Genomic DNA, 12,820 nt, shown 5'->3' on the forward strand with positions numbered 1-12,820 from the left:
AAAAAGTAGCCAGACATGCTGGCACAGGCCTGTAATCCCATCTACTCAGGTGGCTGAGGCACGAGAATTGCTTGAACCTGGGAGGCAGAGGTTGCAGTGAGCAGAGATCACACCAATGCACTTCAGCCTGGGCGACAGAACAAGAGTCTGTCTCAAAAAAAAAAAAAAAAAAAAAAAAAAAAATTGCGTCTATCCAATATTGTAATATATCTGTTGCCCATACTTGGCTAAATTTATTCTTTTAAAAATAACTTTATTAAAATATAATTGACATAAAAATTGTATATATTTAGTGTATAAAGTGTTATATTTTGATACATGTATTCATTATAAAATGATTCCCACAATCAAGCTAATTAACATAGCAATCACTTAACATTGTTACCTTTTCTGTAGTGAGAACACTTGATCTCTAGTAGCAAATTTTCAGTAATAATAATAATAATACATTATTATTAAGTAGAATCACCATGCTGTACATTAGGTCTCCAGTACTTATATATCTCATGACTGAAGTTTTGTACCTCTTAACAAATAACTCAGTGGAAAGTTTGTTCAACTTTAATTTTTCAGTCAGAATTGTGTAAGCTGAACTAAGTATGGTGCTGGCTATTGCTTCTCCTCTTAATCATAGGTCCTCTTCAGTTGGAACACAAACAAGACTATGTTTTACAAGACTATGTTTTCCTTGCAAATTGATGTGGATGGTCTGCCGCTGGGGCATCATTTTCGATATTTTCTCGTCCCTTTTTAAAATGAGTTATTCACTTGTAAATTGATGATTTCTTTGGAGTACTGTGCCCATAAACTTTTTATAAGGCATTAATAATTTCACCATTCTTCTGTTCAAGCTTCACCATAAATTTGATGTTTGTTCTTGCTTCAATTTCAGCAGAATTCATGTTGCTCTGATAGGGGGTCTTGTCACACTGATGAAATCTTTCTTCTCATCTAGAGCCTCAGACAACTAGATCCTGTTCATACATGTTATAAGAAGTTAGTACGAGTTTATTTTGGTGCAAAAATATTTTAAAATCCACACATAGTTTTTTCATAATGTACATTTTCCATGAACTTTTTGAAGACCCAGCATGTGGGGATGTGTGAGTAGAGGGAGGGAGAGCGAGAGAGAATATAAGAAAAAATAAAGTTTTGTACTGGAGAGAATAAAATAATAAAAATTAAAACCACAGTTAGTATTTTATCAGAAGTGGAAATTCAATAACAACAGAAAGGTGTCATACCATCAGCCAAAGGAACAATCTAAAATGATATCTCAAAACTTACTTACCCTTTTTAATAAGTGAGAAAACTACATTCTCACCAACTGTTACAGTCTTAGTGGCTCAACTGTAACAAATGTGGGAGAGGAGGACATTTCTTAGTCTTTAGCATGGCTCGACTAAGAGACTAGGCTCCTCCAAACACCTGCACATATGGAGGAAGAGACTTCACATATCATGTGTCATGTATTCTTGGAATGAATTTAGATGATGGTTACCATGACAACTGCTAGCCAAGGAGAATATTTAGTACTATGGGTATGGACATCACCAAATACCACAAGAATGAGGTCATGTTGGTCATACAGCCTAGTGGAACTAAAGCAACTGGACTTCATTTATTTCCACTGTGAAGCCCTTATATCTTGGTTTTATAATAAATGTCGAAAGCAAAGAGACAAGTGGCAGTTACTACACAAATGTCTTTACAGACAATCTTACCTCATTCTCCCAGTTACAGACAAACATGTCAAGTGTGGCTTTGCATAAGTCAGAATAGTTATGAAAAATATATAACTTACCAGGGCAAAGTCATGTTTTATTTTTCTCTTCAGAAGTGTTTGATTCCACCAATTTGTTATTTTCTTTTTTTTAGGCAGGCTTTGAGAGATGTTTCAGTGTTGTTGTCTTGCTTGATAAAAATTAAATGGTAAAAAAGTTTATTCAGCTATGGATCTGGCTGAAGAACAAAGAGGGGGAGAGGAAATGTGTGTGGGCAATATGGGTGATGTTAAAAGCCCTTGAGTCTCATTTCAGAGGTAAGAATCCATACAAAAATTATAACTAATAATAATAAAGCCTAAACGCTATATGTAGAATTACAAGTCATGGTGAATCATTGTCATTTTACTCCAAGAATGCTATTGTTATTGAGATTTTAAATATCTAAATGCCTTTCTATAGGGTCCAGCCCTACAGGGCCTGTGGGTTTTTCTCTTCGTGTGCAGAGACGAGAGATCGTAGAAATAAAGACACAAGACAAAGAGATAGAAGAAAAGACAGCTGGGCCCAAGGGACCACTACCACCAAGGCGCGGAGACCTGTAGTGGCCCCGAATGCCTGGCTGTGCTTTTATTGTATACAAGGCAAGGGAGTAGGCTAAGGAGTGTGAGTCATCTCCAATGATAGGTAAGGTCACGCAAGTCATGTGTCCACCAGACAGGGGGCCCTTCCCTATTTGGTGGCCGAGGCAGAGAGAGAGAGGGGACAGTTTACGTCATTATTTCTTCTATGTATTTCTCAGAGAGATCAAAGACTTTAATACTTTCATTAATTCTGCTACTGCTATCTAGAAGGTGGAGCCAGGTGTACAGGGCGGAACATGAAAGTGGACCAGGAGTGTGACCACTGAAGCACAGCATCACAGGGAGACGTTTAGGCCTCCGGATGGCTGCGTGCAGGCCCAACTGATGTCAGGCCTTCCACAAGAGGTGGTGGAGCAGCGTCTTCTCACTCCCTGGGGGAAAGGGAGGCTCCTTTTGCCAGTCTGCTAAGTAACGGGTGCCTTCCCAGGCACTGGCGCTACTGCTAGACCAAGGTCTGCTAAGCAATGGGTGCCTTCCCAGGCACTGGCATTACTGCAAGACCAAGGAACCCTCTAGCGGCCCTGTCCGGGCGTGACAAAGGGTTCACACTCTTGTCTTCTGGTCACTTCTCACCGTGTCCCTTCAGCTCCTGTCTCTGTATGGCCTGGTTTTTCCTAGGTTATAATTGTAGAACAAAGATTATTATAATATTGGAATAAAGAGTAATGCTACAAACTAATGATTAATAGTATTCATATATCATATCTATAATCTATTTCTAGTATAACTATTCTTATTGTATATATTTTCTTTATTATACTGGAACAGCTTGTGCCTTCAGTCTCTTGCCTCAGCACCTGGATGGCTTGCTGCCCACACCTTTCTATTATAAGGTCCATGTTGGATTTTAGGACCCTGAAACCATTTTCTGATAATGGGAGCCTCTCTCTTTATGTGTGTGTGTATATATGTGTATGTGTGTGTGTGTGTGTGTGTGTGTGTGTGAGAGAGAGAGAGAGAGAGAGAGAGAGAGACAGAGATAGAGGTGTAATTTTTCAGTAAAAACTTTTATAACCTCTTCTGAGTTGCCCTTGGTTAGTACCTAGTATCAGCTGGATGGGATAATAACTAGGCATGCACTTTGATGGATGGATTCCACATAAGCACAGCAATCCCCATCTCCCCTACTTCATGTACCAGCCACCCCCACTTTACTATGGAATGCTAGGGTATTACATAGTCTGAGATATAAGTGAGGATCCGTTGCTACAGATCTGAAGAAACCTAAATTCTTGCCTCCTCAGAAGAAAGAATTCGACTGAGGAGCACAAGGCAGAAGAAGAGAGCAAGGTAAGTTTCAGAGCCAGAGTGGAAGTTTATCAAAAAGCTTTAGAATAGGAAAGAAAGAGAAGGGAAGGGAAGGGAAGGGAAGGGGAAGGGGAAGGGAAGGGGAAGGAAAGGGAAGGGGAAGGGGAAAGGAAGGGGAAGGGAGGAGAAGGAAGGGGAAGGGAGGGGAAAGGAGGTGAAAGGAGGGGAAGGGAAGGGAGGGGGAAGGGAGGGGAGGGGAAGGGAGGGGAAGGGAGGGGAAGAGAGGGCAGGGGAAGGGAGGGGAAAGGAGGGAGGAAGGAGGGGGAGGGGAAGGGAGGAAAGGAGGGAGGGGAAGGGAGGGGAAAGGAGGGGAGGGGGAGGGAGGGGAAGGGAGGGAAAAGGAGGGGGAGGGAGGGGAAGGGAGGGAAAAGGAGTGGGAGGGAGGGAAAAGGAGGGGAAGGGAGGAGAAAGGAGGGGAAGGGGCAAATTGGAAGAGGGCCGCGGGGGCGACTTGAGAAACCAAGTGCACACCTTGGCCTCTTCACTTGGGGTTTCGTACATTGGCATACGTTTGGGATCTAGAATTTCTCCTTCAATACATCTAGAACTGAGCTTCTTCTCTGACATAAACAAAACAAACACATTAATGTCTTATGTATCATTAAATTAGTTATGCGAATAAGACAGCTGCAGTTACATACCCAGTCTGTGAGTTACAAATTCTATTGTTCTTTTCTGCTATGAATTATACATTTTAAGTAGCTCTGTGTGATGAAATTCAGTGGAAATTACAGGAAGTGAAATCTGGTTACAATTGGTTGATTATGAAAGCACCAGGACCTCCTGTTGCTTGAGAGCTGTCTAAATTATCTAATAGCCCTGGTGAAGTGACAACATCCATGGCACTCTGGCCAAGTCATGATTACATCATTCTGATTCCTCATTGTTTGCTTCTGCTGGATTTGAAAGGCTAGAGCGACTTTAAATATCTCTATCTCTAATATCTGACTGCACATTACATCTACATAAAATATTTTAGTCTGACCTACCAGGCACTTAATGATTTGCCATCAGCTTCCCCATCACAGTAATCAATATCATCATCATCATCATCGTCACTCCCATGATCCTCTTCATCATCATCATTGCTAATTTTTATTTAGCATGTCTACCAGACACCTTTACAAAATATAATTAATCATCATAACAACCCTACAAGATAAGCTATAGTATTGTCCTAATTTTACCAATAGGAGCTTAGCCATATTAACTTAAAAAACCTTCCCCCGCTAACCCTACAGACAGTGTGTAGAGGAGTTGAGATGCAAACCCAGGTCAGTCAGCTTTGAAACCTAGAGGTCTTACTAAAAATGCATTAAAACACACAAATAAGTTTTATAAGACATTTATACATCTAGCCAACCTTTTAAGCAATAGGAACTAATAGCGGTCATAGAAAATTAATCTTAAAAAATGTAAACTTTTCTTTTTTCAAAGATGGCAGACTGGAGACTGTGTTAGCACACCTCTCCCACTTGGAAAGGCAAAATTGTGTATAGATATTCACACTGTGAATTTTTTTCCAAGAAGCAATGCAGGCACTTAATAGGAAAACTGAAATACACTCATTCTTTGAAAGAACTGGCAGGCTGCAGTCTACGCCATGAGCCAGATGAAAGTGTGAGATGAAGGGAGACTGCCTCGAGGATATACTCCCCAACCAGGGAAACTGGAAATACAAACCACAGGGGAAGGCCTTAACCCTACCCAGTGCTGGAACTGATTTAGGGAGCAGTGAGGAATATAAATGTAGGAACAGCAGCAGGAAGAGCCTTGCATGCATTCCCAGTCTCCAGTGCAGATCGAGGGAAGCCCTCTGTTATTCTGCCTCACAGGGGATATTGCAGAAGTCTGCAAACTAACTCAGGCAATGGTTGCAGGTTGAGAGAAGCTCCCAACTGAATTTCATGATATAACCTCAAGTGAGAAAGAACTCCCTTGGTCAGATTTGGGGGTGAGTGGTAAGTGTGCTGCAGCCACAAGCACTGGGAGCTGGGCATCCCGGTTGCATGGGCGGACTGGGAGGGGCAGGTGTTGAAAGCCAAGGTTCATGTCTTTCTTTGTGGGTAAGACTTATGGCCTGGGGCAGTTCTGAGTTCTGAGCATAGATAGCCTGAAACTTAGCTTGCTGCTGCTAGTGAAAAACTGTGGATGTGAGATCTGTCTTGCCAAGGGTGTGGGAGCAGAGTGGGGCTTACTGCAGCCTGTTACTCCCCACTCCCTACACAAACTCTTCTGTTCAGCAGAGGCAGATGTACTCCTTTCCGGAACATTATCCCAGTGGTCAGAAAATCACCCCCAACTCCCACAAGGGCTACTGCTTGCCCTGCATGCAGAGAGTCAGAGCACAGACCTGCCAGAAACAGCACCCACCTGGCTCTGCCCGACAACCCACCCTGGTACTTAAAAACAAAGAACAGAAACTTTTGGGAGCTCTACGGCCCGCTCATTGCCTAAGAAACCAGAGTACTGTCCCTGGGTAACATAAGGGAAGCACAAATCCGCACACTACTACTGTAGCTAGTGAGCTTTTGCAAATGCCACCTCCTGGCTGGAAGCCAACAAATACAGTCCATCACAGCATCTCCATGTATAATAACACTGCACCCAGAAAGAAGAAAACTTGCATGTGACCTCGGCTTATAAACACTGTTGCATCACCCTGGCTAAGTAGGAGGTGCTGAGTCTGTCCACATGACCTGTTTATTGCTACTATAACTGGCATTTGAGAAAGCCCACACACTAACATTATCTATAACCAAGGAATTTCACAGTCTTAATCACTCCCTTACCACCCCCATCAGAGCTGGTGCTGGTACTCACTGCTGGGAGACATGAGGACAGGTCACATCTCCGAATCTGTTGCAGACATTCCACAGTATCAAGCTGGAGCATGGCAGCCACACTGGGTAGCTAGACCCAAATTAGCAACAGCATTCACAGTAGTCTGGTTATCAGGGACTTCTAGAGGAAGAGGGAGTGCACCACCTCAAGGGAACACCCCGTGGGACAAAAGAACCTGGATGACAAGCCTTAAGTCTCAGATATTTCCACTGGTGGGAAGTGTCTTTCAGCAGCAGCACAGTTGCAGTGCTGGGCTCAGCAAGGAAAGTCTGTAGCTCTATCCCAACTGTCAGGCAACTCTAGTGCTTGTGAAGGGTCTTGGAGAAGAGGACTTCTTTTCCCTCTCATCCACCAGCGCAGACAAAGTTGGGGCTTTTCCCATGGGAGCTTGGCATGGGTGCACCTATAAACAGCCTCTCCCAGAGTGACTGCATCCCCACAGAAGGAGCACCCTGCAGGTGCAGGCCTGCACAAGGGGTAGAGTCATGATTCCTCTATACTTGGAATATAACCATTCCTGGAGATGAAAAGAGGAGCCAGTCTGATCGGAATAGATGCAACACTGGGTCATGAGTATGTCTGGGAAGTGGACAGCTTTCCTGCTGGCCTGGCAAGGGAGCTGAGATGGCTCAAGTTCTTCTCTCTGATAAGACCTCAATGCTTTCACTAACAGCTCCTTCAGCCACGTCTGTCAAGGCTGGGACTTCTGCCCACCATTGGGTATTACATTTACCCACCTGCTTTACTGTCAGCAATTTTTACCTGTGGACACCTCCCCTATTGTCCTGAAGCCTGAACTATTCAACTCAGTAAATAAAATACTGGGGAAAAATAAATAAATATAAAAGTGCACACCACAGGGGAATGAGATAAGTTTCAAGAGACTTCTGTCATTCCAACCCTATAGAAGACAGTGAATTTGCTCACATGAAGCACATTACCACTACAATCAGCATCTGAGAAAGCCATCATACAAAGACTGTCTAGAACAAAGGAACACATACAAGTCTTCATCCTGAAAGCACCAGGAGCTGAATTAGGCTGTAATAAACTATAATCATTAAAGTCACATCCCTAAGGGGGAAAAAGAAAGAAAAGAAAACACAGTCAAATCAAAGATAAATTCAAGAATAATTAGAAAACAATAGTTTGCCCAAACAAGAAGAAACCAGAAAAATAATTCTGGTAGTATGACAAAAACATTTCTATAGCAACCCCAAAAGATCACACTAGCTCTCAAGCAATGGATCCACACCAAGATGAAATCTTTGAAATACCAGATAAAATATTTGAAAGGTTGATTATTAAGCTACTCAATGAGATACCAGGGGAAGGGGAAAAATAACACAAAAACATTAAAAAAATACGGGATATGAATGAAAAATTTTCTGAAGAGATGGACATCTTAAAGAAAAGCCAATCAGAATGTCTGGAAATGAAAGACACATTTAAGGAATTACAATATGCAGTTGAAAGTTTAAAGAATGGACTAGAACAAGTAGAATACAGAATTTCAGAGTTTGAAGACAAGGCTTTTGAATTAACCCAATCAGACATAAATAAAGAAGAAAGAATCAAAGGAAATGAACTATGTCTCCAAGAACTATAGGATTATGTAAAATGGCCAAATCTAAGAAGAAATGGTGTTCCTGATGGAAAAGAGCAAAAAACTCAGAAAATTTATTTGAGGAAATAATTGAGAAAAATTTCCCTGGCGTTGCTAGAGAGTTAGATATCCAAATACAAAAGCTCAAAGAACTACAAGGAGATTCACTGGAAAAAGGTCGTCACCAAGGCATACAGTCATCAGGCTACCTAAAGTCAACACAAAGAAAAGAATCCTAAGAGCAGTATGACAAAAGCATCAGGCAACCTATAAAAGAAAACCTACCAGAGTAAGAGCAGACTTCTCAGCAAAAAACCTTACATGCCCGAAGGGAATGGGGTCTTGTCTTTAGCCTCCTTAAACAGAATAACCCTCAGCCAAAAAATGTTGTAACCAGAAAAACTAAGTTGCTTTTATTTATTTATTTATTTTTTTGACATGAAGTCTCACTCTGTCACCCAGGCTGGAGTGCAGTGGCGCAATCTTGACTCACTGCAGCCTCCACCTCCCAGGTTCAAGCGATTCGCATGCCTCAGCCTCCTGAGTAGCTGGGACCACAGGTGCATACCAACACACCCAGCTAATTTTTGTGTTTTTAGTAGAGACAGGGTTTCACTATGTTGGTCAGGCTGGTCTCAAACTCCTGACCTCAAGTGATCTGCCTGCCTTGGCCTCCCAAAGTGCTGGGATTACAGGCATGAGCCACTGTGCCCAGTGAAAAACTAAGTTTTATAAATGAAAGAGAAAAAAAGTTATTTTCAGACAAACAAAAGCTGAGGGAATTTGTTACTACCAGACAAATGCTACAAAAAATGATAAAAGGAGTTCTAAATCTTAAAACAAAAGCTCAATGTGCACCAAAATGAACCTCTTAAAAGCATACAATTCACAGGGACTATAAAACAGTAACAGAATAAAAAAAAAGTATCTAGGTAACAATTAACATGATAAATGGAACAGTACTTTATATCTCAATATTAACATTCAACATAAATGTCCCAAATACTCCACTTAAAAAATGCAGATTGTCAGAATGGATTACAAAAAAAGAAAAATCACAAACCAGACATCTGCTGTCTTCAAGATACTCATCTAACATATAAGGATTCATATAAACTCAAGGTAAAAGGGGGAATTCAACCTGTATGCCTTTTACTTACCTATTCTCAGGCTAGTTCCTTGAGTGGACAAATCCAAGGCCCTTCCTGCCCTTTCTTCTTAAGAATTCAGTGATGGACCCCATTCACTTGACTTACCCTCAGGGCTGCTTCCTGAGTATAAACATGGCAGGCCTCTCCTTGTGCTTAATCTTCGAAATCCTGCATTTAAATATAGCACCAACTGATAATCTCATCCTGAAAATGTAAGGTGTGAATCTCCCTTGCTTGGTTATGTATTCACCTAGTTCTTTCTTTGCCCTGGAATACTTCCAAAGTGCAATACAGGATGTCTAGAGGTCAATATCTAGATCCCAATTCCTAGTACTACCCAACATACAATGTCTGTAAATGTCAACATTCCTCAGAGCTCAGAGACAAGGAACAATGCAACATAATAAAACAGTGTCACTGTGTCAGCTGTTGAGCATCTGTGGTTTTGCGAGCAGCATGGTTTTGTGCTATGGGGATAGAGATCTTCATGCTCAAAAGTCAAAGATTTACAACGTGATCCAGTTTGCAGAATGAGCAACCTAGGACATGAACATCAGAGTTGAAAACCCCACTTTAAGTTCTTTCTTAGGCACACTAAGAACAGATAGAATATCCTATGATGCTGTGGAAAAAAAACACAAGAAGAAAAATCAGGGACAAGGGAAAGCAGGATAAACAAATGAAACGTCATTTGGCTATATTTTCCCCAGGAGACCATTGGCTCATCACTGTGCTACTATTTTGTCCTGGCAGCCTTGTGAAACAATCAAAACAAGAATGACTGACCTGAAATAATACCTCCAACACACAGGGTACAAACAATGCCATTTGTAAACTCAAGCATTCTTGATTCAGGGTATTATTTTTGCATTTTTTTCTCTTATACAACAGATACTTTTGGAGCAAATAGATAGCTTGTTTTGACAGGAAATGGGATCATTACTTTGCCAGCTGATGGTAGTGTTCAAGGTCAATTTCTTTCTGAGTGAAGGAAAGTGAGTCCCTGCAGATGTCCATGTGCTGCTTCAGAGGACTCATAAGTTATGGTGAAATCCCAGTCCTGCCAAGCAGACATGCAAACTGTAGAAGTGCACATCTATGTCACCCTGGCACTACAATATGAGTATGCTTTTTGATAATACATTTTGTTCTCTCCATAACAGGCAGCAACATACGTTTCCTAATTCTAACTGTAACAGAAAAAAAGCCTACTTCACATGCTAGGGGTGGAAATATGGTAACAATAGTTTCAATAATCAATTCAGCATTTCTATGAGTTCCCCTATCAGTACTGCAAGATTATCCAGCCCTCCCCTCATAGGCACATCACCAGGATCATCCCACTACTGGTATTTGGATGGAGAAGATTTACTGGAGTATTGTATGCTGTGGAAATTACTTCAGTCTAGAGTTGAAACACCACTAGAAGTTGAGTGATTCTGCAACCATCATTGGCTGTGAAGCCAGAGACTAATGTCTGTGCCTAGCAATCTAGGGAGACAATTCCCAAATCTCCATTGCCCTCCCAAGGTCATTCAGGTAAGCAGAACCCACCAGTTTTGACTAATGCTATTGCAACCTTATGGTGTCACTGTTAAAAACAAAGTGGTTTTGGCCGGGCGCGGTGGCTCATGCCTGTAATCCCAGCACTTTGGGAGGCCGAGGCGGGCAGATCAAGAGGTCAGGAGATCGAGACCATCCTGGCTAACACGGTGAAACCCCAACTCTAATAAAAATACAAAAAGTTAGCCGGGTGAGGTGGCAGGCGCCTGTAGTCCCAGCTACTCAGGAAGTTGAGGCAGGAGAATGGCGTGAACTCAGGAGGCAGAGCTTGCAGTGAGCAGAGATCGCGCCACTGCACTCCTGCCTGGGTGACAGAGCAAGACTCCGTCTCAAAACAAACAAACAAAAAACAAAATAAAACAGAAAAACAAAGTGGTTTCAATAGCCACATATCATTTCTGTAATACAGTAATACCTCTCCTGGTCGAGTTGTGGCTGCTCAGGTTTTATGATTTTGTTTTTGCTTTTTTTGGTTCCTATTGTTGTGGTGGTGATTTTGGAGGTAAGAGGTGGGGAGGGAATGGGAGAATGTGGAGATAAAATGATCTGTTTTCTCCCACTGTTACAGTGAGCTGTGACTACTGCACACCATCATAGCCTCCCAACATTATAACCCGTCATTTTACTATTAATATACAGATGCTCCTTTACTTACCATGTGGTTATCTCCCAATAAACTCATGCCAAGTGGAAAATATGGTAAGTTGAAAACTGAATATACCTAACCTACCATACATCACAGTTATTATAGCTTAGCCTAGCCTGACCTAAATGTGTTCACTTACATTAGCCTATAGTTGGACAAAATCATCTGGCAACACAGTACACTGTAGCATATCAGTTTTTGATTGTGTGGCTGGCTGGGAGCCACAGCTTGCTGCTGCTGCTCAACCCCATGAGCAAGTGTCATACCACATATTGTTAATCTAAGAAAACATCAAAATTCAGTTTCAAAGTACTGAATGTGTATCACTTTTCACATCATGAAGTCAAAATATAAGTGGCACCAGGCCGGGCGCGGTGGCTCACGCCTGTAATCCCAGGACTTTGGGAGGCCAAGGCGGGCAGATCACGAGGTCAGGAGATTGAGACCATCCTGGCTAACACGATGAAACCCCGTCTTTACTAAAAATACAAAAAATTAGCTGAGCGTGGTGGCGGGCACCTGTAGTCCCAGCTACTCGGGAGGCTGAGGCAGGAGAATGGCATGAACCCGGGAGGCGGAGCTTGCAGTGAGCAGAGATCGCGCCACTGCACTCTAGCCTGGGTGACAGAGCAAGACTCTGTCTCAAAAAAAAAAAAAAAAAAAAAAATATAGAACCCTTATAAGCTGGGGTTTTTCTGTATAGCCATTAATCCCTAAACCATATCATGGTATTTGAGTTGTTTAGCCACAGGAATTTTTCAGGTTCAACCTGCTTTCCTTAGTATTCCATGCATCACAGACACTGGTTTTCTATTTAGCAAACCCATTTCCTTTTTTTTCTTTTTGAGACAGAGTCTCACTCTGATACGAGGCTGGCATGAGGTGGCACAGTCACAGATCACTGTAACGTTGACCGCCTGGGCTCCAGTGATTCTCCCACCTCAGCTTCCCAAGTAGCTGGTACAACAGACACACGCCACCATGCCTGGCTAATTTGTTTATTATTTGTGGAGACAAGATCTTGCTCTGCTGCCCAAACTGGTCCCAAACTTCTGGGCTCCAGTGATACTTCCATCTCTGCCATCCAAATTGCTGGGATCACAGGAGTGAGCCACTGTACATGCCTCCTTTTCTTCATGGACACCTGTCCTGACCCTCCTTGCAGCAGATGAGGACACGCAAATAGAAGTGATACAAACCACTTCCAGATCTAACCCATCAATAAATCTCTTGAACTATCCTTTGTGACACAGAATACTGTGCACCAGTACCAGTCCTTGAGAGGGGAATGCTATACATAGGTTACCAATGCCAGGGAAGGACTTTAAATGCCT

At 42.2% G+C, this 12,820-nt stretch overlaps 1 long non-coding RNA gene across 1 annotated transcript; it reads right to left on the reverse strand.

The window, feature by feature from the left end:
- Positions 1-487: 487 nt before the first annotated feature.
- LOC116464559 (uncharacterized) lies at positions 488-10,045 on the reverse strand. The gene is made up of 3 exons (XR_004246949.1): positions 9,287-10,045; positions 1,805-1,910; positions 488-974 (listed from the first exon to the last, which is right to left on the reverse strand). It is a non-coding gene; the product is annotated as an uncharacterized LOC116464559 (long non-coding RNA).
- Positions 10,046-12,820: the final 2,775 nt, after the last annotated feature.

Source organism: Hylobates moloch, unplaced genomic scaffold (genome assembly GCF_009828535.3).
Source record: "Hylobates moloch isolate HMO894 unplaced genomic scaffold, HMol_V3 SCAFFOLD_1006, whole genome shotgun sequence".
NCBI classification, from domain to species: domain Eukaryota; kingdom Metazoa; phylum Chordata; class Mammalia; order Primates; family Hylobatidae; genus Hylobates; species Hylobates moloch.